Below are 24647 nucleotides of genomic sequence, written 5' to 3'. Positions count from 1 at the left end.
AGTCGTACGTAGATTTACCAATGGTATCATGTAGTCTGAGACGGTGAATATCATTTCACCAATTCAATATTCAAAATATAGCCATGGTTATAGTATCAAATGAACTTTATAAAGCTGATCAACAGCTAATAGCTCATTATTTCATTTCAGATCATCTCTGCACCTCATTATAGCAGATTGGCTCTGTGGCGCAATGGATAGCGCATTGGACTTCTAGGTGAATGTAAAAAAGATATTCAAAGGTTGTGGGTTCGAATCCCACCAGAGTCAGTTTTATCCCTGTTATCCTGTTATCCCAAGTACCAATTCATTATTATATTCTCTGTATTTAGTACTAATACCGGCAACCATCTTAACCCCTTGCGTGCTGATGACAGAACGGTTCCGTCATCAGCTACGGGTGAGCTGTGCTGATGACGAAACCGTTCCGTCATGACTCCGCCCGCGCAAGGCGGAGTCAGCACAGGCGGAAAATACACCCCGCACGCAAGGGGTTAAAAAACGTAGTGATAGTTGGGACACTTCCTAATGTTGATAATGCCATTTTGTGGGGTGCTGCCTCAGAGCCTGGATAGCTCAGTCGGTAGAGCATCAGACTTTTAATCTGAGGGCCCAGGGTTCAAGTCCCTGTTCAGGCGGCTTGGTTAAAGAAAATGTATATCAAATGCATACTCTTTTCAGGATCCAATGAATGGGAATTCCAATTACAGATGGTTCAAAAAAGTCTTGATCGAGTCCTTACATACCCATCTGTGCTCTACTTTCTTTGACAAGGGTTAAGAAGACTTACCCAAACTGTATCATGTAGTTTGACATGTTGATTATCTTTTATCCAATTCAATGTTCAAAATGTAAGCTAGTGTCAGATTAATTTGATAAAGTTGGTCAACCACTTATAGGTCATCTTTTTATTTGTGAATCTCTGATCACCTTGTTGAATCAGGTCGGATCTCTGGTGCAATGGATTGCGGCTTGGAGTCCTAGGCGAATGTAGCAAAAGCATTCAAACGCTAAGGGATCGAACACCAACTGGGTCAATTTTATCCCTCCTCTATTTTATAACTAATTGAAACAGTAACCAGCAATCCTGCTTCTCCATCACCAGAAACATTTACCAAAATGGCAGTGAAAGAAAGTCTACTTAAACAGAGACTGTTTGCTTTGAAAATGTTGCATAGTCTATGCCCAAGAGGAAATTCCCAATGATACTGCTGAAAATGTAATTTAGGAGTTAGTAATAGTATTTGGCCCTTTATTAATTTCACTGTGTCATTTTAAACACGTGATTTCTATGTCATCCGAAAATGAGATAGTACAAATTTCCGGAGTTATAATGGATTACGTGTGCTGCTGAAATTTCAAATGCTTATAATATCAATTCATTATTAAACTCTAGAATATTGATTGCTAATATGTAATTATATAAATATACAAAGTGTAGGTCAGTGTACGTCCACATTTGTTTAGCTGATTTTAAGGTAGAGTATAGCAGAGCCTGGATAGCTCAGTCGGTAGAGCATCAGACTTTTAATCTGAGGGTCCAGGGTTCAAGTCCCTGTTCAGGCGGTTGTTTCCTTTAAAGAAAAAGTACTCTAATTGTATGCTCTTTTTGTGGACCCCTGCATGACGAATAAGATATTCCATTACTAAAATTGCAAAAACGTCTTTCATGGAGTTGTGAAATACACATCTGTCTCACATATTATGTGCCATTTGACTAAACTTAAGTCGTACGTAGATTTACCAATGGTATCATGTAGTCTGAGACGGTGAATATCATTTCACCAATTCAATATTCAAAATATAGCCATGGTTATAGTATCAAATTAACTTTATAAAGCTGATCAACAGCTAATAGCTCATTATTTCATTTCAGATCATCTCTGCACCTCATTATAGCAGATTGGCTCTGTGGCGCAATGGATAGCGCATTGGACTTCTAGGTGAATGTAAAAAAGATATTCAAAGGTTGTGGGTTCGAATCCCACCAGAGTCAGTTTTATCCCTGTTATCCTGTTATCCCAAGTACCAATTCATTATTATATTCTCTGTATTTAGTACTAATACCGGAAACCATCTTAACCCCTTGCGTGCTGATGACAGAACGGTTCCGTCATCAGCTACGGGTGAGCTGTGCTGATGACAAAACCGTTCCGTCATGACTCCGCCCGCGCAAGGCGGAGTCAGCACAGGCGGAAAATACGCCCCGCACGCAAGGGGTTAAAAAACGTAGTTATAGTTGGGACACTTCCTAATGTTGATAATGCCATTTTGTGGGGTGCTGCCTCAGAGCCTGGATAGCTCAGTCGGTAGAGCATCAGACTTTTAATCTGAGGGCCCAGGGTTCAAGTCCCTGTTCAGGCGGCTTGGTTAAAGAAAATGTATATCAAATGCATACTCTTTTCAGGATCCAATGAATGGGAATTCCAATTACAGATGGTTCAAAAAAGTCTTGATCGAGTCCTTACATACCCATCTGTGCTCTACTTTCTTTGACAAGGGTTAAGAAGACTTACCCAAACTGTATCATGTAGTTTGACATGTTGATTATCTTTTATCCAATTCAATGTTCAAAATGTAAGCTAGTGTCAGATTAATTTGATAAAGTTGGTCAACCACTTATAGGTCATCTTTTTATTTGTGAATCTCTGATCACCTTGTTGAATCAGGTCGGATCTCTGGTGCAATGGATTGCGGCTTGGAGTCCTAGGCGAATGTAGCAAAAGCATTCAAACGCTAAGGGATCGAACACCAACTGGGTCAATTTTATCCCTCCTCTATTTTATAACTAATTGAAACAGTAACCAGCAATCCTGGAAAGGGGCGACCACTCGGTCCCCCCGAACGTATGGCGGAGTGCCTCGATCCCCCCGGGAAGCCATTTTGGGGCGGGAAGCGCGTCTCGGCTGGTATGCCCGAAGCGGCGTAGCCGGGGCGCGCTTTTTCCCGCCCTAGAGTGGGCTGGCCTAGACACCGACGTAGCCAGCCCCGCCCCAGGGGCAGGCAGGGGCGGGTTTTCGCCCGCCCTGAAGACGGATAAAAAGAGACGCAAGACCAGAAGACGTCCTCTTGTTCTTGTGCTCCGAAGCTGCACCTCCTCGCTACACGTGAGCTCGGGACGGAACGAAGAGCCAATTTTGACCCACCCACCAGCCCCTGAGGACAGCAAGTTGTTGTGCAATAAAGTGAATTTATATGTTTGTTTTTCCATTTCGTTTACAGGCTGTGAAAGTATCAGTTTGTTGTTGATCATAATAAAGTATGGTGAATATCGTCTAGGTTGTTACGAGTAAAATGATCTGATGTAGTATTGCATTTTAAGCATGTTCTTTCGGTCGTAGCGACCAATGTTTTCATAGGTTTGAGTAAGAATTGTCGTATTTATTTTTTGGTAGGCGGTAAGGTCATGATCGGTGAGCACTAATTGGTAGATCCCTATGAGTGGGCGTCACCCAACACGGATGGGAGCGCTCGGGAGAGGTGGCCATTGGCCCCTCAATGGGGAGGCGGTCCCGTCTAAGGGCGGGTCGCCGGAAGTAAAGGAAAGGCGGTCAAAGCCCCTTCCTTTGTAGGAGGGGTTACAGCCCCCTCCTGGGGAATTTCCCGGGGCCAGTGTCATCTGCGACGGCAGATGCGGTAAGTTGTGTGGGGTGAGGGGAGGTCCACGATACCTTCTAGATACCACACACAAGTCTTCGAACGACCTTTAAATGGCGTCGAGTCTTAAGTGCCCCCGTCAAGTCAAGGGAAATTGTTAGTAGTTGCACTTGAGGTAAGCCTCTGTGCTGTCGCCCCTCCCAAGTGGGAGGGGTAAGTCTGGTTAGGGATCTTGACACCGGTTATGACCTTGCCGTTGGCCCTTAAACGTTAGGATGTACAATTTCAGTGTTTCTAGAGAATGTTTTTGTAGGATGCTAGTTCGGCTAGGAGAACCTCTGTATTAGAGATTATGTTAAGGTTAGCCAAACATCGCAATGTGATAATGAAATTGTACATAACATAAAAACGTTTAATGTTTTAATTTTTTGTTTTAATAAATACGGCCGGGATGGTCACTCCATCCCACATCCAAAAACTTTAAGAACTGTTTCCGGTTTCCCTCCTTTTGGGGAGTGTGTTGAGAGGGGGTGGCGGGTATCTCAGCCATATGCTTCTCCATCACCAGAAACATTTACCAAAATGGCAGTGAAAGAAAGTCTACTTAAACAGAGACTGTTTGCTTTGAAAATGTTGCATAGTCTATGCCCAAGAGGAAATTCCCAATGATACTGCTGAAAATGTAATTTAGGAGTTAGTAATAGTATTTGGCCCCTTATTAATTTCACTGTGTCATTTTAAACACGTGATTTCTATGTCATCCGAAAATGAGATAGTACAAATTTCCGGAGTTATAATGGATTACGTGTGCTGCTGAAATTTCAAATGCTTATAATATCAATTCATTATTAACCTCTTCGCCGCTAATGACAAGGGTAACTCGTCATGGACTTTCCATTGATTTCAATGGAAATTCAATGAAAAGATAGAAAATAGCCTTAGCAGTAAAGGGGTTAAACTCTAGAATATTGATTGCTAATATGTAATTATATAAATATACAAAGTGTAGGTCAGTGTACGTCCACATTTGTTTAGCTGATTTTAAGGTAGAGTATAGCAGAGCCTGGATAGCTCAGTCGGTAGAGCATCAGACTTTTAATCTGAGGGTCCAGGGTTCAAGTCCCTGTTCAGGCGGTTGTTTCCTTTAAAGAAAAAGTACTCTAATTGTATGCTCTTTTTGTGGACCCCTGCATGACGAATAAGATATTCCATTACTAAAATTGCAAAAACGTCTTTCATGGAGTTGTGAAATACACATCTGTCTCACATATTATGTGCCATTTGACTAAACTTAAGTCGTACGTAGATTTACCAATGGTATCATGTAGTCTGAGACGGTGAATATCATTTCACCAATTCAATATTCAAAATATAGCCATGGTTATAGTATCAAATGAATTTTATAAAGCTGATCAACAGCTAATAGCTCATTATTTCATTTCAGATCATCTCTGCACCTCGTTATAGCAGATTGGCTCTGTGGCGCAATGGATAGCGCATTGGACTTCTAGGTGAATGTAAAAAAGATATTCAAAGGTTGTGGGTTCGAATCCCACCAGAGTCAGTTTTAACCCTGTTATCCTGTTATCCCAAGTACCAATTCATTATTATATTCTCTGTATTTAGTACTAATACCGGCAACCATCTTAACCCCTTGCGTGCTGATGACAGAACGGTTCCGTCATCAGCTACGGGTGAGCTGTGCTGATGACGAAACCGTTCCGTCATGACTCCGCCCGCGCAAGGCGGAGTCAGCACAGGCGGAAAATACGCCCCGCACGCAAGGGGTTAAAAAACGTAGTGATAGTTGGGACACTTCCTAATGTTGATAATGTCATTTTGTGGGGTGCTGCCTCAGAGCCTGGATAGCTCAGTCGGTAGAGCATCAGACTTTTAATCTGAGGGCCCAGGGTTCAAGTCCCTGTTCAGGCGGCTTGGTTAAAGAAAATGTATATCAATTGCATACTCTTTTCAGGACCCAATGAATGGGAATTCCAATTACAGATGGTTCAAAAAAGTCTTGATCGAGTCCTTACATACCCATCTGTGCTCTACTTTCTTTGACAAGGGTTAAGAAGACTTACCCAAACTGTATCATGTAGTTTGACATGTTGATTATCTTTTATCCAATTCAATGTTCAAAATGTAAGCTAGTGTCTGATTAATTTGATAAAGTTGGTCAACAACTTATAGGTCATCTTTTTATTTGTGAATCTCTGATCACCTTGTTGAATCAGGTCGGATCTCTGGTGCAATGGATTGCGGCTTGGAGTCCTAGGCGAATGTAGCAAAAGCATTCAAACGCTAAGGGTTCGAACACCAACTGGGTCAATTTTATCCCTCCTCTATTTTATAACTAATTGAAACAGTAACCAGCAATCCTGCTTCTCCATCACCAGAAACATTTACCAAAATGGCAGTGAAAGAAAGTCTACTTAAACAGAGACTGTTTGCTTTGAAAATGTTGCATAGTCTATGCCCAAGAGGAAATTCCCAATGATACTGCTGAAAATGTAATTTAGGAGTTAGTAATAGTATTTGGCCCTTTATTAATTTCACAGTGTCATTTTAAACACGTGATTTCTATGTCATCCGAAAATGAGATAGTACAAATTTCCGGAGTTATAATGGATTACGTGTGCTGCTGAAATTTCAAATGCTTATAATATCAATTCATTATTAAACTCTAGAATATTGATTGCTAATATGTAATTATATAAATATACAAAGTGTAGGTCAGTGTACGTCCACATTTGTTTAGCTGATTTTAAGGTAGAGTATAGCAGAGCCTGGATAGCTCAGTCGGTAGAGCATCAGACTTTTAATCTGAGGGTCCAGGGTTCAAGTCCCTGTTCAGGCGGTTGTTTCCTTTAAAGAAAAAGTACTCTAATTGTATGCTCTTTTTGTGGACCCCTGCATGACGAATAAGATATTCCATTACTAAAATTGCAAAAACGTCTTTCATGGAGTTGTGAAATACACATCTGTCTCACATATTATGTGCCATTTGACTAAACTTAAGTCGTACGTAGATTTACCAATGGTATCATGTAGTCTGAGACGGTGAATATCATTTCACCAATTCAATATTCAAAATATAGCCATGGTTATAGTATCAAATTAACTTTATAAAGCTGATCAACAGCTAATAGCTCATTATTTCATTTCAGATCATCTCTGCACCTCATTATAGCAGATTGGCTCTGTGGCGCAATGGATAGCGCATTGGACTTCTAGGTGAATGTAAAAAAGATATTCAAAGGTTGTGGGTTCGAATCCCACCAGAGTCAGTTTTATCCCTGTTATCCTGTTATCCCAAGTACCAATTCATTATTATATTCTCTGTATTTAGTACTAATACCGGAAACCATCTTAACCCCTTGCGTGCTGATGACAGAACGGTTCCGTCATCAGCTACGGGTGAGCTGTGCTGATGACAAAACCGTTCCGTCATGACTCCGCCCGCGCAAGGCGGAGTCAGCACAGGCGGAAAATACGCCCCGCACGCAAGGGGTTAAAAAACGTAGTTATAGTTGGGACACTTCCTAATGTTGATAATGCCATTTTGTGGGGTGCTGCCTCAGAGCCTGGATAGCTCAGTCGGTAGAGCATCAGACTTTTAATCTGAGGGCCCAGGGTTCAAGTCCCTGTTCAGGCGGCTTGGTTAAAGAAAATGTATATCAAATGCATACTCTTTTCAGGATCCAATAAATGGGAATTCCAATTACAGATGGTTCAAAAAAGTCTTGATCGAGTCCTTACATACCCATCTGTGCTCTACTTTCTTTGACAAGGGTTAAGAAGACTTACCCAAACTGTATCATGTAGTTTGACATGTTGATTATCTTTTATCCAATTCAATGTTCAAAATGTAAGCTAGTGTCAGATTAATTTGATAAAGTTGGTCAACCACTTATAGGTCATCTTTTTATTTGTGAATCTCTGATCACCTTGTTGAATCAGGTCGGATCTCTGGTGCAATGGATTGCGGCTTGGAGTCCTAGGCGAATGTAGCAAAAGCATTCAAACGCTAAGGGATCGAACACCAACTGGGTCAATTTTATCCCTCCTCTATTTTATAACTAATTGAAACAGTAACCAGCAATCCTGCTTCTCCATCACCAGAAACATTTACCAAAATGGCAGTGAAAGAAAGTCTACTTAAACAGAGACTGTTTGCTTTGAAAATGTTGCATAGTCTATGCCCAAGAGGAAATTCCCAATGATACTGCTGAAAATGTAATTTAGGAGTTAGTAATAGTATTTGGCCCTTTATTAATTTCACTGTGTCATTTTAAACACGTGATTTCTATGTCATCCGAAAATGAGATAGTACAAATTTCCGGAGTTATAATGGATTACGTGTGCTGCTGAAATTTCAAATGCTTATAATATCAATTCATTATTAAACTCTAGAATATTGATTGCTAATATGTAATTATATAAATATACAAAGTGTAGGTCAGTGTACGTCCACATTTGTTTAGCTGATTTTAAGGTAGAGTATAGCAGAGCCTGGATAGCTCAGTCGGTAGAGCATCAGACTTTTAATCTGAGGGTCCAGGGTTCAAGTCCCTGTTCAGGCGGTTGTTTCCTTTAAAGAAAAAGTACTCTAATTGTATGCTCTTTTTGTGGACCCCTGCATGACGAATAAGATATTCCATTACTAAAATTGCAAAAACGTCTTTCATGGAGTTGTGAAATACACATCTGTCTCACATATTATGTGCCATTTGACTAAACTTAAGTCGTACGTAGATTTACCAATGGTATCATGTAGTCTGAGACGGTGAATATCATTTCACCAATTCAATATTCAAAATATAGCCATGGTTATAGTATCAAATGAACTTTATAAAGCTGATCAACAGCTAATAGCTCATTATTTCATTTCAGATCATCTCTGCACCTCATTATAGCAGATTGGCTCTGTGGCGCAATGGATAGCGCATTGGACTTCTAGGTGAATGTAAAAAAGATATTCAAAGGTTGTGGGTTCGAATCCCACCAGAGTCAGTTTTATCCCTGTTATCCTGTTATCCCAAGTACCAATTCATTATTATATTCTCTGTATTTAGTACTAATACCGGCAACCATCTTAACCCCTTGCGTGCTGATGACAGAACGGTTCCGTCATCAGCTACGGGTGAGCTGTGCTGATGACGAAACCGTTCCGTCATGACTCCGCCCGCGCAAGGCGGAGTCAGCACAGGCGGAAAATACGCCCCGCACGCAAGGGGTTAAAAAACGTAGTGATAGTTGGGACACTTCCTAATGTTGATAATGTCATTTTGTGGGGTGCTGCCTCAGAGCCTGGATAGCTCAGTCGGTAGAGCATCAGACTTTAAATCTGAGGGCCCAGGGTTCAAGTCCCTGTTCAGGCGGCTTGGTTAAAGAAAATGTATATCAATTGCATACTCTTTTCAGGATCCAATGAATGGGAATTCCAATTACAGATGGTTCAAAAAAGTCTTGATCGAGTCCTTACATACCCATCTGTGCTCTACTTTCTTTGACAAGGGTTAAGAAGACTTACCCAAACTGTATCATGTAGTTTGACATGTTGATTATCTTTTATCCAATTCAATGTTCAAAATGTAAGCTAGTGTCCGATTAATTTGATAAAGTTGGTCAACAACTTATAGGTCATCTTTTTATTTGTGAATCTCTGATCACCTTGTTGAATCAGGTCGGATCTCTGGTGCAATGGATTGCGGCTTGGAGTCCTAGGCGAATGTAGCAAAAGCATTCAAACGCTAAGGGTTCGAACACCAACTGGGTCAATTTTATCCCTCCTCTATTTTATAACTAATTGAAACAGTAACCAGCAATCCTGCTTCTTCATCACCAGAAACATTTACCAAAATGGCAGTGAAAGAAAGTCTACTTAAACAGAGACTGTTTGCTTTGAAAATGTTGCATAGTCTATGCCCAAGAGGAAATTCCCAATGATACTGCTGAAAATGTAATTTAGGAGTTAGTAATAGTATTTGGCCCTTTATTAATTTCACTGTGTCATTTTAAACACGTGATTTCTATGTCATCCGAAAATGAGATAGTACAAATTTCCGGAGTTATAATGGATTACGTGTGCTGCTGAAATTTCAAATGCTTAAAATATCAATTCATTATTAAACTCTAGAATATTGATTGCTAATATATGTAATTATATAAATATACAAAGTGTAGGTCAGTGTACGTCCACATTTGTTTAGCTGATTTTAAGGTAGAGTATAGCAGAGCCTGGATAGCTCAGTCGGTAGAGCATCAGACTTTTAATCTGAGGGTCCAGGGTTCAAGTCCCTGTTCAGGCGGTTGTTTCCTTTAAAGAAAAAGTACTCTAATTCTATGCTCTTTTTGTGGACCCCTGCATGACGAATAAGATATTCCATTACTAAAATTGCAAAAACGTCTTTCATGGAGTTGTGAAATACACATCTGTCTCACATATTATTTGCCATTTGACTAAACTTAAGTCGTACGTAGATTTACCAATGGTATCATGTAGTCTGAGACGGTGAATATCATTTCACCAATTCAATATTCAAAATATAGCCATGGTTATAGTATCAAATGAACTTTATAAAGCTGATCAACAGCTAATAGCTCATTATTTCATTTCAGAACATCTCTGCACCGCATTATAGCAAATTGGCTCTGTGGCGCAATGGATAGCGCATTGGACTTCTAGGTGAATGTAAAAAAGATATTCAAAGGTTGTGGGTTCGAATCCCACCAGAGTCAGTTTTATCCCTGTTATCCTGTTATCCCAAGTACCAATTCATTATTATATTCTCTGTATTTAGTACTAATACCGGCAACCATCTTAACCCCTTGCGTGCTGATGACAGAACGGTTCCGTCATCAGCTACGGGTGAGCTGTGCTGATGACGAAACCGTTCCGTCATGACTCCGCCCGCGCAAGGCGGAGTCAGCACAGGCGGAAAATACGCCCCGCACGCAAGGGGTTAAAAAACGTAGTGATAGTTGGGACACTTCCTAATGTTGATAATGCCATTTTGTGGGGTGCTGCCTCAGAGCCTGGATAGCTCAGTCGGTAGAGCATCAGACTTTTAATCTGAGGGCCCAGGGTTCAAGTCCCTGTTCAGGCGGCTTGGTTAAAGAAAATGTATATCAAATGCATACTCTTTTCAGGATCCAATGAATGGGAATTCCAATTACAGATGGTTCAAAAAAGTCTTGATCGAGTCCTTACATACCCATCTGTGCTCTACTTTCTTTGACAAGGGTTAAGAAGACTTACCCAAACTGTATCATGTAGTTTGACATGTTGATTATCTTTTATCCAATTCAATGTTCAAAATGTAAGCTAGTGTCAGATTAATTTGATAAAGTTGGTCAACCACTTATAGGTCATCTTTTTATTTGTGAATCTCTGATCACCTTGTTGAATCAGGTCGGATCTCTGGTGCAATGGATTGCGGCTTGGAGTCCTAGGCGAATGTAGCAAAAGCATTCAAACGCTAAGGGATCGAACACCAACTGGGTCAATTTTATCCCTCCTCTATTTTATAACTAATTGAAACAGTAACCAGCAATCCTGCTTCTCCATCACCAGAAACATTTACCAAAATGGCAGTGAAAGAAAGTCTACTTAAACAGAGACTGTTTGCTTTGAAAATGTTGCATAGTCTATGCCCAAGAGGAAATTCCCAATGATACTGCTGAAAATGTAATTTAGGAGTTAGTAATAGTATTTGGCCCTTTATTAATTTCACTGTGTCATTTTAAACACGTGATTTCTATGTCATCCGAAAATGAGATAGTACAAATTTCCGGAGTTATAATGGATTACGTGTGCTGCTGAAATTTCAAATGCTTAAAATATCAATTCATTATTAAACTCTAGAATATTGATTGCTAATATATGTAATTATATAAATATACAAAGTGTAGGTCAGTGTACGTCCACATTTGTTTAGCTGATTTTAAGGTAGAGTATAGCAGAGCCTGGATAGCTCAGTCGGTAGAGCATCAGACTTTTAATCTGAGGGTCCAGGGTTCAAGTCCCTGTTCAGGCGGTTGTTTCCTTTAAAGAAAAAGTACTCTAATTCTATGCTCTTTTTGTGGACCCCTGCATGACGAATAAGATATTCCATTACTAAAATTGCAAAAACGTCTTTCATGGAGTTGTGAAATACACATCTGTCTCACATATTATGTGCCATTTGACTAAACTTAAGTCGTACGTAGATTTACCAATGGTATCATGTAGTCTGAGACGGTGAATATCATTTCACCAATTCAATATTCAAAATATAGCCATGGTTATAGTATCAAATGAACTTTATAAAGCTGATCAACAGCTAATAGCTCATTATTTCATTTCAGAACATCTCTGCACCGCATTATAGCAAATTGGCTCTGTGGCGCAATGGATAGCGCATTGGACTTCTAGGTGAATGTAAAAAAGATATTCAAAGGTTGTGGGTTCGAATCCCACCAGAGTCAGTTTTATCCCTGTTATCCTGTTATCCCAAGTACCAATTCATTATTATATTCTCTGTATTTAGTACTAATACCGGCAACCATCTTAACCCCTTGCGTGCTGATGACAGAACGGTTCCGTCATCAGCTACGGGTGAGCTGTGCTGATGACGAAACCGTTCCGTCATGACTCCGCCCGCGCAAGGCGGAGTCAGCACAGGCGGAAAATACGCCCCGCACGCAAGGGGTTAAAAAACGTAGTGATAGTTGGGACACTTCCTAATGTTGATAATGCCATTTTGTGGGGTGCTGCCTCAGAGCCTGGATAGCTCAGTCGGTAGAGCATCAGACTTTTAATCTGAGGGCCCAGGGTTCAAGTCCCTGTTCAGGCGGCTTGGTTAAAGAAAATGTATATCAAATGCATACTCTTTTCAGGATCCAATGAATGGGAATTCCAATTACAGATGGTTCAAAAAAGTCTTGATCGAGTCCTTACATACCCATCTGTGCTCTACTTTCTTTGACAAGGGTTAAGAAGACTTACCCAAACTGTATCATGTAGTTTGACATGTTGATTATCTTTTATCCAATTCAATGTTCAAAATGTAAGCTAGTGTCAGATTAATTTGATAAAGTTGGTCAACCACTTATAGGTCATCTTTTTATTTGTGAATCTCTGATCACCTTGTTGAATCAGGTCGGATCTCTGGTGCAATGGATTGCGGCTTGGAGTCCTAGGCGAATGTAGCAAAAGCATTCAAACGCTAAGGGATCGAACACCAACTGGGTCAATTTTATCCCTCCTCTATTTTATAACTAATTGAAACAGTAACCAGCAATCCTGCTTCTCCATCACCAGAAACATTTACCAAAATGGCAGTGAAAGAAAGTCTACTTAAACAGAGACTGTTTGCTTTGAAAATGTTGCATAGTCTATGCCCAAGAGGAAATTCCCAATGATACTGCTGAAAATGTAATTTAGGAGTTAGTAATAGTATTTGGCCCTTTATTAATTTCACAGTGTCATTTTAAACACGTGATTTCTATGTCATCCGAAAATGAGATAGTACAAATTTCCGGAGTTATAATGGATTACGTGTGCTGCTGAAATTTCAAATGCTTAAAATATCAATTCATTATTAAACTCTAGAATATTGATTGCTAATATATGTAATTATATAAATATACAAAGTGTAGGTCAGTGTACGTCCACATTTGTTTAGCTGATTTTAAGGTAGAGTATAGCAGAGCCTGGATAGCTCAGTCGGTAGAGCATCAGACTTTTAATCTGAGGGTCCAGGGTTCAAGTCCCTGTTCAGGCGGTTGTTTCCTTTAAAGAAAAAGTACTCTAATTCTATGCTCTTTTTGTGGACCCCTGCATGACGAATAAGATATTCCATTACTAAAATTGCAAAAACGTCTTTCATGGAGTTGTGAAATACACATCTGTCTCACATATTATGTGCCATTTGACTAAACTTAAGTCGTACGTAGATTTACCAATGGTATCATGTAGTCTGAGACGGTGAATATCATTTCACCAATTCAATATTCAAAATATAGCCATGGTTATAGTATCAAATGAACTTTATAAAGCTGATCAACAGCTAATAGCTCATTATTTCATTTCAGAACATCTCTGCACCGCATTATAGCAAATTGGCTCTGTGGCGCAATGGATAGCGCATTGGACTTCTAGGTGAATGTAAAAAAGATATTCAAAGGTTGTGGGTTCGAATCCCACCAGAGTCAGTTTTATCCCTGTTATCCTGTTATCCCAAGTACCAATTCATTATTATATTCTCTGTATTTAGTACTAATACCGGCAACCATCTTAACCCCTTGCGTGCTGATGACAGAACGGTTCCGTCATCAGCTACGGGTGAGCTGTGCTGATGACGAAACCGTTCCGTCATGACTCCGCCCGCGAAAGGCGGAGTCAGCACAGGCGGAAAATACGCCCCGCACGCAAGGGGTTAAAAAACGTAGTGATAGTTGGGACACTTCCTAATGTTGATAATGCCATTTTGTGGGGTGCTGCCTCAGAGCCTGGATAGCTCAGTCGGTAGAGCATCAGACTTTTAATCTGAGGGCCCAGGGTTCAAGTCCCTGTTCAGGCGGCTTGGTTAAAGAAAATGTATATCAATTGCATACTCTTTTCAGGATCCAATGAATGGGAATTCCAATTACAGATGGTTCAAAAAAGTCTTGATCGAGTCCTTACATACCCATCTGTGCTCTACTTTCTTTGACAAGGGTTAAGAAGACTTACCCAAACTGTATCATGTAGTTTGACATGTTGATTATCTTTTATCCAATTCAATGTTCAAAATATAAGCTAGTGTCCGATTAATTTGATAAAGTTGGTCAACCACTTATAGGTCATCTTTTTATTTGTGAATCTCTGATCACCTTGTTGAATCAGGTCGGATCTCTGGTGCAATGGATTGCGGCTTGGAGTCCTAGGCGAATGTAGCAAAAGCATTCAAACGCTAAGGGTTCGAACACCAACTGGGTCAATTTTATCCCTCCTCTATTTTATAACTAATTGAAACAGTAACCAGCAATCCTGCTTCTCCATCACCAGAAACATTTACCAAAATGGCAGTGAAAGAAAGTCTACTTAAACAGAGACTGTTTGCTTTGAAAATGTTGCATAGTCTATGCCCAAGAGGAAATTCCCAATGATACTGCTGAAAATGTAATTTAGGAGTTAGTAATAGTATTTGGCCCTTTATTAATTTCACTGTGTCATTTTAAACACGTGATTTCTATGTCATCCGAAAATGAGATAGTACAAATTTCCGGAGTTATAATGGATTACGTGTGCTGCTGAAATTTCAAATGCTTATAATATCAATTCATTATTAAACTCTAGAATATTGATTGCTAATATATGTAATTATATAAATATACAAAGTGTAGGTCAGTGTACGTCCACATTTGTTTAGCTGATTTTAAGGTAGAGTATAGCAGAGCCTGGATAGCTCAGTCGGTAGAGCATCAGACTTTTAATCTGAGGGTCCAGGGTTCAAGTCCCTGTTCAGGCGGTTGTTTCCTTTAAAGAAAAAGTACTCTAATTCTATGCTCTTTTTGTGGACCCCTGCATGACGAATAAGATATTCCATTACTAAAATTGCAAAAACGTCTTTCATGGAGTTGTGAAATACACATCTGTCTCACATATTATTTGCCATTTGACTAAACTTAAGTCGTACGTAGATTTACCAATGGTATCATGTAGTCTGAGACGGTGAATATCATTTCACCAATTCAATATTCAAAATATAGCCATGGTTATAGTATCAAATGAACTTTATAAAGCTGATCAACAGCTAATAGCTCATTATTTCATTTCAGAACATCTCTGCACCGCATTATAGCAAATTGGCTCTGTGGCGCAATGGATAGCGCATTGGACTTCTAGGTGAATGTAAAAAAGATATTCAAAGGTTGTGGGTTCGAATCCCACCAGAGTCAGTTTTATCCCTGTTATCCTGTTATCCCAAGTACCAATTCATTATTATATTCTCTGTATTTAGTACTAATACCGGCAACCATCTTAACCCCTTGCGTGCTGATGACAGAACGGTTCCGTCATCAGCTACGGGTGAGCTGTGCTGATGACGAAACCGTTCCGTCATGACTCCGCCCGCGCAAGGCGGAGTCAGCACAGGCGGAAAATACGCCCCGCACGCAAGGGGTTAAAAAACGTAGTGATAGTTGGGACACTTCCTAATGTTGATAATGCCATTTTGTGGGGTGCTGCCTCAGAGCCTGGATAGCTCAGTCGGTAGAGCATCAGACTTTTAATCTGAGGGCCCAGGGTTCAAGTCCCTGTTCAGGCGGCTTGGTTAAAGAAAATGTATATCAAATGCATACTCTTTTCAGGATCCAATGAATGGGAATTCCAATTACAGATGGTTCAAAAAAGTCTTGATCGAGTCCTTACATACCCATCTGTGCTCTACTTTCTTTGACAAGGGTTAAGAAGACTTACCCAAACTGTATCATGTAGTTTGACATGTTGATTATCTTTTATCCAATTCAATGTTCAAAATGTAAGCTAGTGTCAGATTAATTTGATAAAGTTGGTCAACCACTTATAGGTCATCTTTTTATTTGTGAATCTCTGATCACCTTGTTGAATCAGGTCGGATCTCTGGTGCAATGGATTGCGGCTTGGAGTCCTAGGCGAATGTAGCAAAAGCATTCAAACGCTAAGGGATCGAACACCAACTGGGTCAATTTTATCCCTCCTCTATTTTATAACTAATTGAAACAGTAACCAGCAATCCTGCTTCTCCATCACCAGAAACATTTACCAAAATGGCAGTGAAAGAAAGTCTACTTAAACAGAGACTGTTTGCTTTGAAAATGTTGCATAGTCTATGCCCAAGAGGAAATTCCCAATGATACTGCTGAAAATGTAATTTAGGAGTTAGTAATAGTATTTGGCCCTTTATTAATTTCACTGTGTCATTTTAAACACGTGATTTCTATGTCATCCGAAAATGAGATAGTACAAATTTCCGGAGTTATAATGGATTACGTGTGCTGCTGAAATTTCAAATGCTTAAAATATCAATTCATTATTAAACTCTAGAATATTGATTGCTAATATATGTAATTATATAAATATACAAAGTGTAGGTCAGTGTACGTCCACATTTGTTTAGCTGATTTTAAGGTAGAGTATAGCAGAGCCTGGATAGCTCAGTCGGTAGAGCATCAGACTTTTAATCTGAGGGTCCAGGGTTCAAGTCCCTGTTCAGGCGGTTGTTTCCTTTAAAGAAAAAGTACTCTAATTCTATGCTCTTTTTGTGGACCCCTGCATGACGAATAAGATATTCCATTACTAAAATTGCAAAAACGTCTTTCATGGAGTTGTGAAATACACATCTGTCTCACATATTATGTGCCATTTGACTAAACTTAAGTCGTACGTAGATTTACCAATGGTATCATGTAGTCTGAGACGGTGAATATCATTTCACCAATTCAATATTCAAAATATAGCCATGGTTATAGTATCAAATGAACTTTATAAAGCTGATCAACAGCTAATAGCTCATTATTTCATTTCAGAACATCTCTGCACCGCATTATAGCAAATTGGCTCTGTGGCGCAATGGATAGCGCATTGGACTTCTAGGTGAATGTAAAAAAGATATTCAAAGGTTGTGGGTTCGAATCCCACCAGAGTCAGTTTTATCCCTGTTATCCTGTTATCCCAAGTACCAATTCATTATTATATTCTCTGTATTTAGTACTAATACCGGCAACCATCTTAACCCCTTGCGTGCTGATGACAGAACGGTTCCGTCATCAGCTACGGGTGAGCTGTGCTGATGACGAAACCGTTCCGTCATGACTCCGCCCGCGCAAGGCGGAGTCAGCACAGGCGGAAAATACGCCCCGCACGCAAGGGGTTAAAAAACGTAGTGATAGTTGGGACACTTCCTAATGTTGATAATGCCATTTTGTGGGGTGCTGCCTCAGAGCCTGGATAGCTCAGTCGGTAGAGCATCAGACTTTTAATCTGAGGGCCCAGGGTTCAAGTCCCTGTTCAGGCGGCTTGGTTAAAGAAAATGTATATCAAATGCATACTCTTTTCAGGATCCAATGAATGGGAATTCCAATTACAGATGGTTCAAAAAAGTCTTGATCGAGTCCTTACATACCCATCTGTGCTCTACTTTCTTTGACAAGGGTTAAGAAGACTTACCCAAACTGTATCATGTAGTTTGACATGTTGATTATCTTTTATCCAATTCAATGTTCAAAATGTAAGCTAGTGTCAGATTAATTTGATAAAGTTGGTCAACCACTTATAGGTCATCTTTTTATTTGTGAATCTCTGATCACCTTGTTGAATCAGGTCGGATCTCTGGTGCAATGGATTGCGGCTTGGAGTCCTAGGCGAATGTAGCAAAAGCATTCAAACGCTAAGGGATCGAACACCAACTGGGTCAATTTTATCCCTCCTCTATTTTATAACTAATTGAAACAGTAACCAGCAATCCTGCTTCTCCATCACCAGAAACATTTACCAAAATGGCAGTGAAAGAAAGTCTACTTAAACAGAGACTGTTTGCTTTGAAAATGTTGCATAGTCTATGCCCAAGAGGAAATTCCCAATGATACTGCTGAAAATGTAATTTAGGAGTTAGTAATAGTATTTGGCCCTTTATTAATTTCACAGTGTCATTTTAAACACGTGATTTCTATGTCATCCGAAAATGAGATAGTACAAATTTCCGGAGTTATAATGGATTACGTGTGCTGCTGAAATTTCAAATGCTTAAAATATCAATTCATTATTAAACTCTAGAATATTGATTGCTAATATATGTAATTATATAAATATACAAAGTGTAGGTCAGTGTACGTCCACATTTGTTTAGCTGATTTTAAGGTAGAGTATAGCAGAGCCTGGATAGCTCAGTCGGTAGAGCATCAGACTTTTAATCTGAGGGTCCAGGGTTCAAGTCCCTGTTCAGGCGGTTGTTTCCTTTAAAGAAAAAGTACTCAAATTCTATGCTCTTTTTGTGGACCCCTGCATGACGAATAAGATATTCCATTACTAAAATTGCAAAAACGTCTTTCATGGAGTTGTGAAATACACATCTGTCTCACATATTATGTGCCATTTGACTAAACTTAAGTCGTACGTAGATTTACCAATGGTATCATGTAGTCTGAGACGGTGAATATCATTTCACCAATTCAATATTCAAAATATAGCCATGGTTATAGTATCAAATGAACTTTATAAAGCTGATCAACAGCTAATAGCTCATTATTTCATTTCAGAACATCTCTGCACCGCATTATAGCAAATTGGCTCTGTGGCGCAATGGATAGCGCATTGGACTTCTAGGTGAATGTAAAAAAGATATTCAAAGGTTGTGGGTTCGAATCCCACCAGAGTCAGTTTTATCCCTGTTATCCTGTTATCCCAAGTACCAATTCATTATTATATTCTCTGTATTTAGTACTAATACCGGCAACCATCTTAACCCCTTGCGTGCTGATGACAGAACGGTTCCGTCATCAGCTACGGGTGAGCTGTGCTGATGACGAAACCGTTCCGTCATGACTCCGCCCGCGAAAGGCGGAGTCAGCACAGGCGGAAAATACGCCCCGCACGCAAGGGGTTAAAAAACGTAGTGATAGTTGGGACACTTCCTAATGTTGATAATGCCATTTTGTGGGGTGCTGCCTCAGAGCCTGGATAGCTCAGTCGGTAGAGCATCAGACTTTTAATCTGAGGGCCCAGGGTTCAAGTCCCTGTTCAGGCGGCTTGGTTAAAGAAAATGTATATCAATTGCATACTCTTTTCAGGATCCAATGAATGGGAATTCCAATTACAGATGGTTCAAAAAAGTCTTGATCGAGTCCTTACATACCCATCTGTGCTCTACTTTCTTTGACAAGGGTTAAGAAGACTTACCCAAACTGTATCATGTAGTTTGACATGTTGATTATCTTTTATCCAATTCAATGTTCAAAATATAAGCTAGTGTCCTATTAATTTGATAAAGTTGGTCAACCACTTATAGGTCATCTTTTTATTTGTGAATCTCTGATCACCTTGTTGAATCAGGTCGGATCTCTGGTGCAATGGATTGCGGCTTGGAGTCCTAGGCGAATGTAGCAAAAGCATTCAAACGCTAAGGGTTCGAACACCAACTGGGTCAATTTTATCCCTCCTCTATTTTATAACTAATTGAAACAGTAACCAGCAATCCTGCTTCTCCATCACCAGAAACATTTACCAAAATGGCAGTGAAAGAAAGTCTACTTAAACAGAGACTGTTTGCTTTGAAAATGTTGCATAGTCTATGCCCAAGAGGAAATTCCCAATGATACTGCTGAAAATGTAATTTAGGAGTTAGTAATAGTATTTGGCCCTTTATTAATTTCACTGTGTCATTTTAAACACGTGATTTCTATGTCATCCGAAAATGAGATAGTACAAATTTCCGGAGTTATAATGGATTACGTGTGCTGCTGAAATTTCAAATGCTTATAATATCAATTCATTATTAAACTCTAGAATATTGATTGCTAATATGTAATTATATAAATATACAAAGTGTAGGTCAGTGTACGTCCACATTTGTTTAGCTGATTTTAAGGTAGAGTATAGCAGAGCCTGGATAGCTCAGTCGGTAGAGCATCAGACTTTTAATCTGAGGGTCCAGGGTTCAAGTCCCTGTTCAGGCGGTTGTTTCCTTTAAAGAAAAAGTACTCTAATTGTATGCTCTTTTTGTGGACCCCTGCATGACGAATAAGATATTCCATTACTAAAATTGCAAAAACGTCTTTCATGGAGTTGTGAAATACACATCTGTCTCACATATTATGTGCCATTTCACTAAACTTAAGTCGTACGTAGATTTACCAATGGTATCATGTAGTCTGAGACGGTGAATATCATTTCACCAATTCAATATTCAAAATATAGCCATGGTTATAGTATCAAATGAACTTTATAAAGCTGATCAACAGCTAATAGCTCATTATTTCATTTCAGAACATCTCTGCACCGCATTATAGCAAATTGGCTCTGTGGCGCAATGGATAGCGCATTGGACTTCTAGGTGAATGTAAAAAAGATATTCAAAGGTTGTGGGTTCGAATCCCACCAGAGTCAGTTTTATCCCTGTTATCCTGTTATCCCAAGTACCAATTCATTATTATATTCTCTGTATTTAGTACTAATACCGGCAACCATCTTAACCCCTTGCGTGCTGATGACAGAACGGTTCCGTCATCAGCTACGGGTGAGCTGTGCTGATGACGAAACCGTTCCGTCATGACTCCGCCCGCGCAAGGCGGAGTCAGCACAGGCGGAAAATACGCCCCGCACGCAAGGGGTTAAAAAACGTAGTGATAGTTGGGACACTTCCTAATGTTGATAATGCCATTTTGTGGGGTGCTGCCTCAGAGCCTGGATAGCTCAGTCGGTAGAGCATCAGACTTTTAATCTGAGGGCCCAGGGTTCAAGTCCCTGTTCAGGCGGCTTGGTTAAAGAAAATGTATATCAAATGCATACTCTTTTCAGGATCCAATGAATGGGAATTCCAATTACAGATGGTTCAAAAAAGTCTTGATCGAGTCCTTACATACCCATCTGTGCTCTACTTTCTTTGACAAGGGTTAAGAAGACTTACCCAAACTGTATCATGTAGTTTGACATGTTGATTATCTTTTATCCAATTCAATGTTCAAAATGTAAGCTAGTGTCAGATTAATTTGATAAAGTTGGTCAACCACTTATAGGTCATCTTTTTATTTGTGAATCTCTGATCACCTTGTTGAATCAGGTCGGATCTCTGGTGCAATGGATTGCGGCTTGGAGTCCTAGGCGAATGTAGCAAAAGCATTCAAACGCTAAGGGATCGAACACCAACTGGGTCAATTTTATCCCTCCTCTATTTTATAACTAATTGAAACAGTAACCAGCAATCCTGCTTCTCCATCACCAGAAACATTTACCAAAATGGCAGTGAAAGAAAGTCTACTTAAACAGAGACTGTTTGCTTTGAAAATGTTGCATAGTCTATGCCCAAGAGGAAATTCCCAATGATACTGCTGAAAATGTAATTTAGGAGTTAGTAATAGTATTTGGCCCTTTATTAATTTCACTGTGTCATTTTAAACACGTGATTTCTATGTCATCCGAAAATGAGATAGTACAAATTTCCGGAGTTATAATGGATTACGTGTGCTGCTGAAATTTCAAATGCTTAAAATATCAATTCATTATTAAACTCTAGAATATTGATTGCTAATATATGTAATTATATAAATATACAAAGTGTAGGTCAGTGTACGTCCACATTTGTTTAGCTGATTTTAAGGTAGAGTATAGCAGAGCCTGGATAGCTCAGTCGGTAGAGCATCAGACTTTTAATCTGAGGGTCCAGGGTTCAAGTCCCTGTTCAGGCGGTTGTTTCCTTTAAAGAAAAAGTACTCTAATTCTATGCTCTTTTTGTGGACCCCTGCATGACGAATAAGATATTCCATTACTAAAATTGCAAAAACGTCTTTCATGGAGTTGTGAAATACACATCTGTCTCACATATTATGTGCCATTTGACTAAACTTAAGTCGTACGTAGATTTACCAATGGTATCATGTAGTCTGAGACGGTGAATATCATTTCACCAATTCAATATTCAAAATATAGCCATGGTTATAGTATCAAATGAACTTTATAAAGCTGATCAACAGCTAATAGCTCATTATTTCATTTCAGAACATCTCTGCACCGCATTATAGCAAATTGGCTCTGTGGCGCAATGGATAGCGCATTGGACTTCTAGGTGAATGTAAAAAAGATATTCAAAGGTTGTGGGTTCGAATCCCACCAGAGTCAGTTTTATCCCTGTTATCCTGTTATCCCAAGTACCAATTCATTATTATATTCTCTGTATTTAGTACTAATACCGGCAACCATCTTAACCCCTTGCGTGCTGATGACAGAACGGTTCCGTCATCAGCTACGGGTGAGCTGTGCTGATGACGAAACCGTTCCGTCATGACTCCGCCCGCGCAAGGCGGAGTCAGCACAGGCGGAAAATACGCCCCGCACGCAAGGGGTTAAAAAACGTAGTGATAGTTGGGACACTTCCTAATGTTGATAATGCCATTTTGTGGGGTGCTGCCTCAGAGCCTGGATAGCTCAGTCGGTAGAGCATCAGACTTTTAATCTGAGGGCCCAGGGTTCAAGTCCCTGTTCAGGCGGCTTGGTTAAAGAAAATGTATATCAAATGCATACTCTTTTCAGGATCCAATGAATGGGAATTCCAATTACAGATGGTTCAAAAAAGTCTTGATCGAGTCCTTACATACCCATCTGTGCTCTACTTTCTTTGACAAGGGTTAAGAAGACTTACCCAAACTGTATCATGTAGTTTGACATGTTGATTATCTTTTATCCAATTCAATGTTCAAAATGTAAGCTAGTGTCAGATTAATTTGATAAAGTTGGTCAACCACTTATAGGTCATCTTTTTATTTGTGAATCTCTGATCACCTTGTTGAATCAGGTCGGATCTCTGGTGCAATGGATTGCGGCTTGGAGTCCTAGGCGAATGTAGCAAAAGCATTCAAACGCTAAGGGATCGAACACCAACTGGGTCAATTTTATCCCTCCTCTATTTTATAACTAATTGAAACAGTAACCAGCAATCCTGCTTCTCCATCACCAGAAACATTTACCAAAATGGCAGTGAAAGAAAGTCTACTTAAACAGAGACTGTTTGCTTTGAAAATGTTGCATAGTCTATGCCCAAGAGGAAATTCCCAATGATACTGCTGAAAATGTAATTTAGGAGTTAGTAATAGTATTTGGCCCTTTATTAATTTCACAGTGTCATTTTAAACACGTGATTTCTATGTCATCCGAAAATGAGATAGTACAAATTTCCGGAGTTATAATGGATTACGTGTGCTGCTGAAATTTCAAATGCTTAAAATATCAATTCATTATTAAACTCTAGAATATTGATTGCTAATATATGTAATTATATAAATATACAAAGTGTAGGTCAGTGTACGTCCACATTTGTTTAGCTGATTTTAAGGTAGAGTATAGCAGAGCCTGGATAGCTCAGTCGGTAGAGCATCAGACTTTTAATCTGAGGGTCCAGGGTTCAAGTCCCTGTTCAGGCGGTTGTTTCCTTTAAAGAAAAAGTACTCTAATTCTATGCTCTTTTTGTGGACCCCTGCATGACGAATAAGATATTCCATTACTAAAATTGCAAAAACGTCTTTCATGGAGTTGTGAAATACACATCTGTCTCACATATTATGTGCCATTTGACTAAACTTAAGTCGTACGTAGATTTACCAATGGTATCATGTAGTCTGAGACGGTGAATATCATTTCACCAATTCAATATTCAAAATATAGCCATGGTTATAGTATCAAATGAACTTTATAAAGCTGATCAACAGCTAATAGCTCATTATTTCATTTCAGAACATCTCTGCACCGCATTATAGCAAATTGGCTCTGTGGCGCAATGGATAGCGCATTGGACTTCTAGGTGAATGTAAAAAAGATATTCAAAGGTTGTGGGTTCGAATCCCACCAGAGTCAGTTTTATCCCTGTTATCCTGTTATCCCAAGTACCAATTCATTATTATATTCTCTGTATTTAGTACTAATACCGGCAACCATCTTAACCCCTTGCGTGCTGATGACAGAACGGTTCCGTCATCAGCTACGGGTGAGCTGTGCTGATGACGAAACCGTTCCGTCATGACTCCGCCCGCGAAAGGCGGAGTCAGCACAGGCGGAAAATACGCCCCGCACGCAAGGGGTTAAAAAACGTAGTGATAGTTGGGACACTTCCTAATGTTGATAATGCCATTTTGTGGGGTGCTGCCTCAGAGCCTGGATAGCTCAGTCGGTAGAGCATCAGACTTTTAATCTGAGGGCCCAGGGTTCAAGTCCCTGTTCAGGCGGCTTGGTTAAAGAAAATGTATATCAATTGCATACTCTTTTCAGGATCCAATGAATGGGAATTCCAATTACAGATGGTTCAAAAAAGTCTTGATCGAGTCCTTACATACCCATCTGT

General features: G+C 39.7%; 40 non-coding genes across 40 annotated transcripts; all 40 read left to right on the top strand.

The window, feature by feature from the left end:
• Positions 1–179: 179 nt before the first annotated feature.
• Positions 180–270, top strand: TRNAR-UCU (transfer RNA arginine (anticodon UCU)). Its single transcript is given in 2 exon segments — positions 180–216; positions 235–270. It is a non-coding gene; the product is annotated as a tRNA-Arg (tRNA).
• Positions 271–565: 295 nt separating this feature from the next.
• On the top strand, positions 566–638 carry TRNAK-UUU (transfer RNA lysine (anticodon UUU)). Its single transcript has one exon. It is a non-coding gene; the product is annotated as a tRNA-Lys (tRNA).
• Positions 639–1493: 855 nt separating this feature from the next.
• Positions 1494–1566, top strand: TRNAK-UUU (transfer RNA lysine (anticodon UUU)). Its single transcript has one exon. It is a non-coding gene; the product is annotated as a tRNA-Lys (tRNA).
• Positions 1567–1905: 339 nt separating this feature from the next.
• On the top strand, positions 1906–1996 carry TRNAR-UCU (transfer RNA arginine (anticodon UCU)). The gene is given in 2 exon segments: positions 1906–1942; positions 1961–1996. It is a non-coding gene; the product is annotated as a tRNA-Arg (tRNA).
• A 295-nt stretch (positions 1997–2291) lies between these two features.
• Positions 2292–2364, top strand: TRNAK-UUU (transfer RNA lysine (anticodon UUU)). The gene has a single exon. It is a non-coding gene; the product is annotated as a tRNA-Lys (tRNA).
• A 2294-nt stretch (positions 2365–4658) lies between these two features.
• On the top strand, positions 4659–4731 carry TRNAK-UUU (transfer RNA lysine (anticodon UUU)). Its single transcript has one exon. It is a non-coding gene; the product is annotated as a tRNA-Lys (tRNA).
• A 339-nt stretch (positions 4732–5070) lies between these two features.
• Positions 5071–5161, top strand: TRNAR-UCU (transfer RNA arginine (anticodon UCU)). Its single transcript is given in 2 exon segments — positions 5071–5107; positions 5126–5161. It is a non-coding gene; the product is annotated as a tRNA-Arg (tRNA).
• Positions 5162–5456: 295 nt separating this feature from the next.
• On the top strand, positions 5457–5529 carry TRNAK-UUU (transfer RNA lysine (anticodon UUU)). Its single transcript has one exon. It is a non-coding gene; the product is annotated as a tRNA-Lys (tRNA).
• Positions 5530–6384: 855 nt separating this feature from the next.
• TRNAK-UUU (transfer RNA lysine (anticodon UUU)) lies at positions 6385–6457 on the top strand. The gene has a single exon. It is a non-coding gene; the product is annotated as a tRNA-Lys (tRNA).
• A 339-nt stretch (positions 6458–6796) lies between these two features.
• TRNAR-UCU (transfer RNA arginine (anticodon UCU)) lies at positions 6797–6887 on the top strand. The gene is given in 2 exon segments: positions 6797–6833; positions 6852–6887. It is a non-coding gene; the product is annotated as a tRNA-Arg (tRNA).
• A 295-nt stretch (positions 6888–7182) lies between these two features.
• On the top strand, positions 7183–7255 carry TRNAK-UUU (transfer RNA lysine (anticodon UUU)). The gene has a single exon. It is a non-coding gene; the product is annotated as a tRNA-Lys (tRNA).
• Positions 7256–8110: 855 nt separating this feature from the next.
• On the top strand, positions 8111–8183 carry TRNAK-UUU (transfer RNA lysine (anticodon UUU)). The gene has a single exon. It is a non-coding gene; the product is annotated as a tRNA-Lys (tRNA).
• A 339-nt stretch (positions 8184–8522) lies between these two features.
• TRNAR-UCU (transfer RNA arginine (anticodon UCU)) lies at positions 8523–8613 on the top strand. The gene is given in 2 exon segments: positions 8523–8559; positions 8578–8613. It is a non-coding gene; the product is annotated as a tRNA-Arg (tRNA).
• A 1225-nt stretch (positions 8614–9838) lies between these two features.
• On the top strand, positions 9839–9911 carry TRNAK-UUU (transfer RNA lysine (anticodon UUU)). The gene has a single exon. It is a non-coding gene; the product is annotated as a tRNA-Lys (tRNA).
• Positions 9912–10250: 339 nt separating this feature from the next.
• On the top strand, positions 10251–10341 carry TRNAR-UCU (transfer RNA arginine (anticodon UCU)). Its single transcript is given in 2 exon segments — positions 10251–10287; positions 10306–10341. It is a non-coding gene; the product is annotated as a tRNA-Arg (tRNA).
• A 295-nt stretch (positions 10342–10636) lies between these two features.
• TRNAK-UUU (transfer RNA lysine (anticodon UUU)) lies at positions 10637–10709 on the top strand. Its single transcript has one exon. It is a non-coding gene; the product is annotated as a tRNA-Lys (tRNA).
• Positions 10710–11566: 857 nt separating this feature from the next.
• Positions 11567–11639, top strand: TRNAK-UUU (transfer RNA lysine (anticodon UUU)). The gene has a single exon. It is a non-coding gene; the product is annotated as a tRNA-Lys (tRNA).
• A 339-nt stretch (positions 11640–11978) lies between these two features.
• On the top strand, positions 11979–12069 carry TRNAR-UCU (transfer RNA arginine (anticodon UCU)). The gene is given in 2 exon segments: positions 11979–12015; positions 12034–12069. It is a non-coding gene; the product is annotated as a tRNA-Arg (tRNA).
• Positions 12070–12364: 295 nt separating this feature from the next.
• On the top strand, positions 12365–12437 carry TRNAK-UUU (transfer RNA lysine (anticodon UUU)). Its single transcript has one exon. It is a non-coding gene; the product is annotated as a tRNA-Lys (tRNA).
• Positions 12438–13294: 857 nt separating this feature from the next.
• Positions 13295–13367, top strand: TRNAK-UUU (transfer RNA lysine (anticodon UUU)). The gene has a single exon. It is a non-coding gene; the product is annotated as a tRNA-Lys (tRNA).
• A 339-nt stretch (positions 13368–13706) lies between these two features.
• On the top strand, positions 13707–13797 carry TRNAR-UCU (transfer RNA arginine (anticodon UCU)). The gene is given in 2 exon segments: positions 13707–13743; positions 13762–13797. It is a non-coding gene; the product is annotated as a tRNA-Arg (tRNA).
• Positions 13798–14092: 295 nt separating this feature from the next.
• TRNAK-UUU (transfer RNA lysine (anticodon UUU)) lies at positions 14093–14165 on the top strand. The gene has a single exon. It is a non-coding gene; the product is annotated as a tRNA-Lys (tRNA).
• An 857-nt stretch (positions 14166–15022) lies between these two features.
• On the top strand, positions 15023–15095 carry TRNAK-UUU (transfer RNA lysine (anticodon UUU)). Its single transcript has one exon. It is a non-coding gene; the product is annotated as a tRNA-Lys (tRNA).
• Positions 15096–15434: 339 nt separating this feature from the next.
• TRNAR-UCU (transfer RNA arginine (anticodon UCU)) lies at positions 15435–15525 on the top strand. Its single transcript is given in 2 exon segments — positions 15435–15471; positions 15490–15525. It is a non-coding gene; the product is annotated as a tRNA-Arg (tRNA).
• A 295-nt stretch (positions 15526–15820) lies between these two features.
• TRNAK-UUU (transfer RNA lysine (anticodon UUU)) lies at positions 15821–15893 on the top strand. The gene has a single exon. It is a non-coding gene; the product is annotated as a tRNA-Lys (tRNA).
• Positions 15894–16750: 857 nt separating this feature from the next.
• TRNAK-UUU (transfer RNA lysine (anticodon UUU)) lies at positions 16751–16823 on the top strand. Its single transcript has one exon. It is a non-coding gene; the product is annotated as a tRNA-Lys (tRNA).
• A 339-nt stretch (positions 16824–17162) lies between these two features.
• On the top strand, positions 17163–17253 carry TRNAR-UCU (transfer RNA arginine (anticodon UCU)). Its single transcript is given in 2 exon segments — positions 17163–17199; positions 17218–17253. It is a non-coding gene; the product is annotated as a tRNA-Arg (tRNA).
• A 295-nt stretch (positions 17254–17548) lies between these two features.
• TRNAK-UUU (transfer RNA lysine (anticodon UUU)) lies at positions 17549–17621 on the top strand. The gene has a single exon. It is a non-coding gene; the product is annotated as a tRNA-Lys (tRNA).
• Positions 17622–18478: 857 nt separating this feature from the next.
• Positions 18479–18551, top strand: TRNAK-UUU (transfer RNA lysine (anticodon UUU)). The gene has a single exon. It is a non-coding gene; the product is annotated as a tRNA-Lys (tRNA).
• A 339-nt stretch (positions 18552–18890) lies between these two features.
• TRNAR-UCU (transfer RNA arginine (anticodon UCU)) lies at positions 18891–18981 on the top strand. The gene is given in 2 exon segments: positions 18891–18927; positions 18946–18981. It is a non-coding gene; the product is annotated as a tRNA-Arg (tRNA).
• Positions 18982–19276: 295 nt separating this feature from the next.
• Positions 19277–19349, top strand: TRNAK-UUU (transfer RNA lysine (anticodon UUU)). Its single transcript has one exon. It is a non-coding gene; the product is annotated as a tRNA-Lys (tRNA).
• Positions 19350–20204: 855 nt separating this feature from the next.
• On the top strand, positions 20205–20277 carry TRNAK-UUU (transfer RNA lysine (anticodon UUU)). Its single transcript has one exon. It is a non-coding gene; the product is annotated as a tRNA-Lys (tRNA).
• Positions 20278–20616: 339 nt separating this feature from the next.
• Positions 20617–20707, top strand: TRNAR-UCU (transfer RNA arginine (anticodon UCU)). Its single transcript is given in 2 exon segments — positions 20617–20653; positions 20672–20707. It is a non-coding gene; the product is annotated as a tRNA-Arg (tRNA).
• A 295-nt stretch (positions 20708–21002) lies between these two features.
• Positions 21003–21075, top strand: TRNAK-UUU (transfer RNA lysine (anticodon UUU)). The gene has a single exon. It is a non-coding gene; the product is annotated as a tRNA-Lys (tRNA).
• Positions 21076–21932: 857 nt separating this feature from the next.
• Positions 21933–22005, top strand: TRNAK-UUU (transfer RNA lysine (anticodon UUU)). Its single transcript has one exon. It is a non-coding gene; the product is annotated as a tRNA-Lys (tRNA).
• Positions 22006–22344: 339 nt separating this feature from the next.
• Positions 22345–22435, top strand: TRNAR-UCU (transfer RNA arginine (anticodon UCU)). The gene is given in 2 exon segments: positions 22345–22381; positions 22400–22435. It is a non-coding gene; the product is annotated as a tRNA-Arg (tRNA).
• Positions 22436–22730: 295 nt separating this feature from the next.
• Positions 22731–22803, top strand: TRNAK-UUU (transfer RNA lysine (anticodon UUU)). The gene has a single exon. It is a non-coding gene; the product is annotated as a tRNA-Lys (tRNA).
• An 857-nt stretch (positions 22804–23660) lies between these two features.
• Positions 23661–23733, top strand: TRNAK-UUU (transfer RNA lysine (anticodon UUU)). The gene has a single exon. It is a non-coding gene; the product is annotated as a tRNA-Lys (tRNA).
• A 339-nt stretch (positions 23734–24072) lies between these two features.
• TRNAR-UCU (transfer RNA arginine (anticodon UCU)) lies at positions 24073–24163 on the top strand. The gene is given in 2 exon segments: positions 24073–24109; positions 24128–24163. It is a non-coding gene; the product is annotated as a tRNA-Arg (tRNA).
• A 295-nt stretch (positions 24164–24458) lies between these two features.
• TRNAK-UUU (transfer RNA lysine (anticodon UUU)) lies at positions 24459–24531 on the top strand. Its single transcript has one exon. It is a non-coding gene; the product is annotated as a tRNA-Lys (tRNA).
• Positions 24532–24647: the final 116 nt, after the last annotated feature.

Source organism: Lissotriton vulgaris, chromosome 1_2 (assembly GCF_964263255.1).
Source record: "Lissotriton vulgaris chromosome 1_2, aLisVul1.2, whole genome shotgun sequence".
In the NCBI taxonomy this organism is placed as follows: Eukaryota; Metazoa; Chordata; class Amphibia; order Caudata; family Salamandridae; genus Lissotriton; species Lissotriton vulgaris.
Note: the sequence above shows the minus strand (reverse complement) of the source record. Positions and strands in the feature narration are given on the sequence as shown.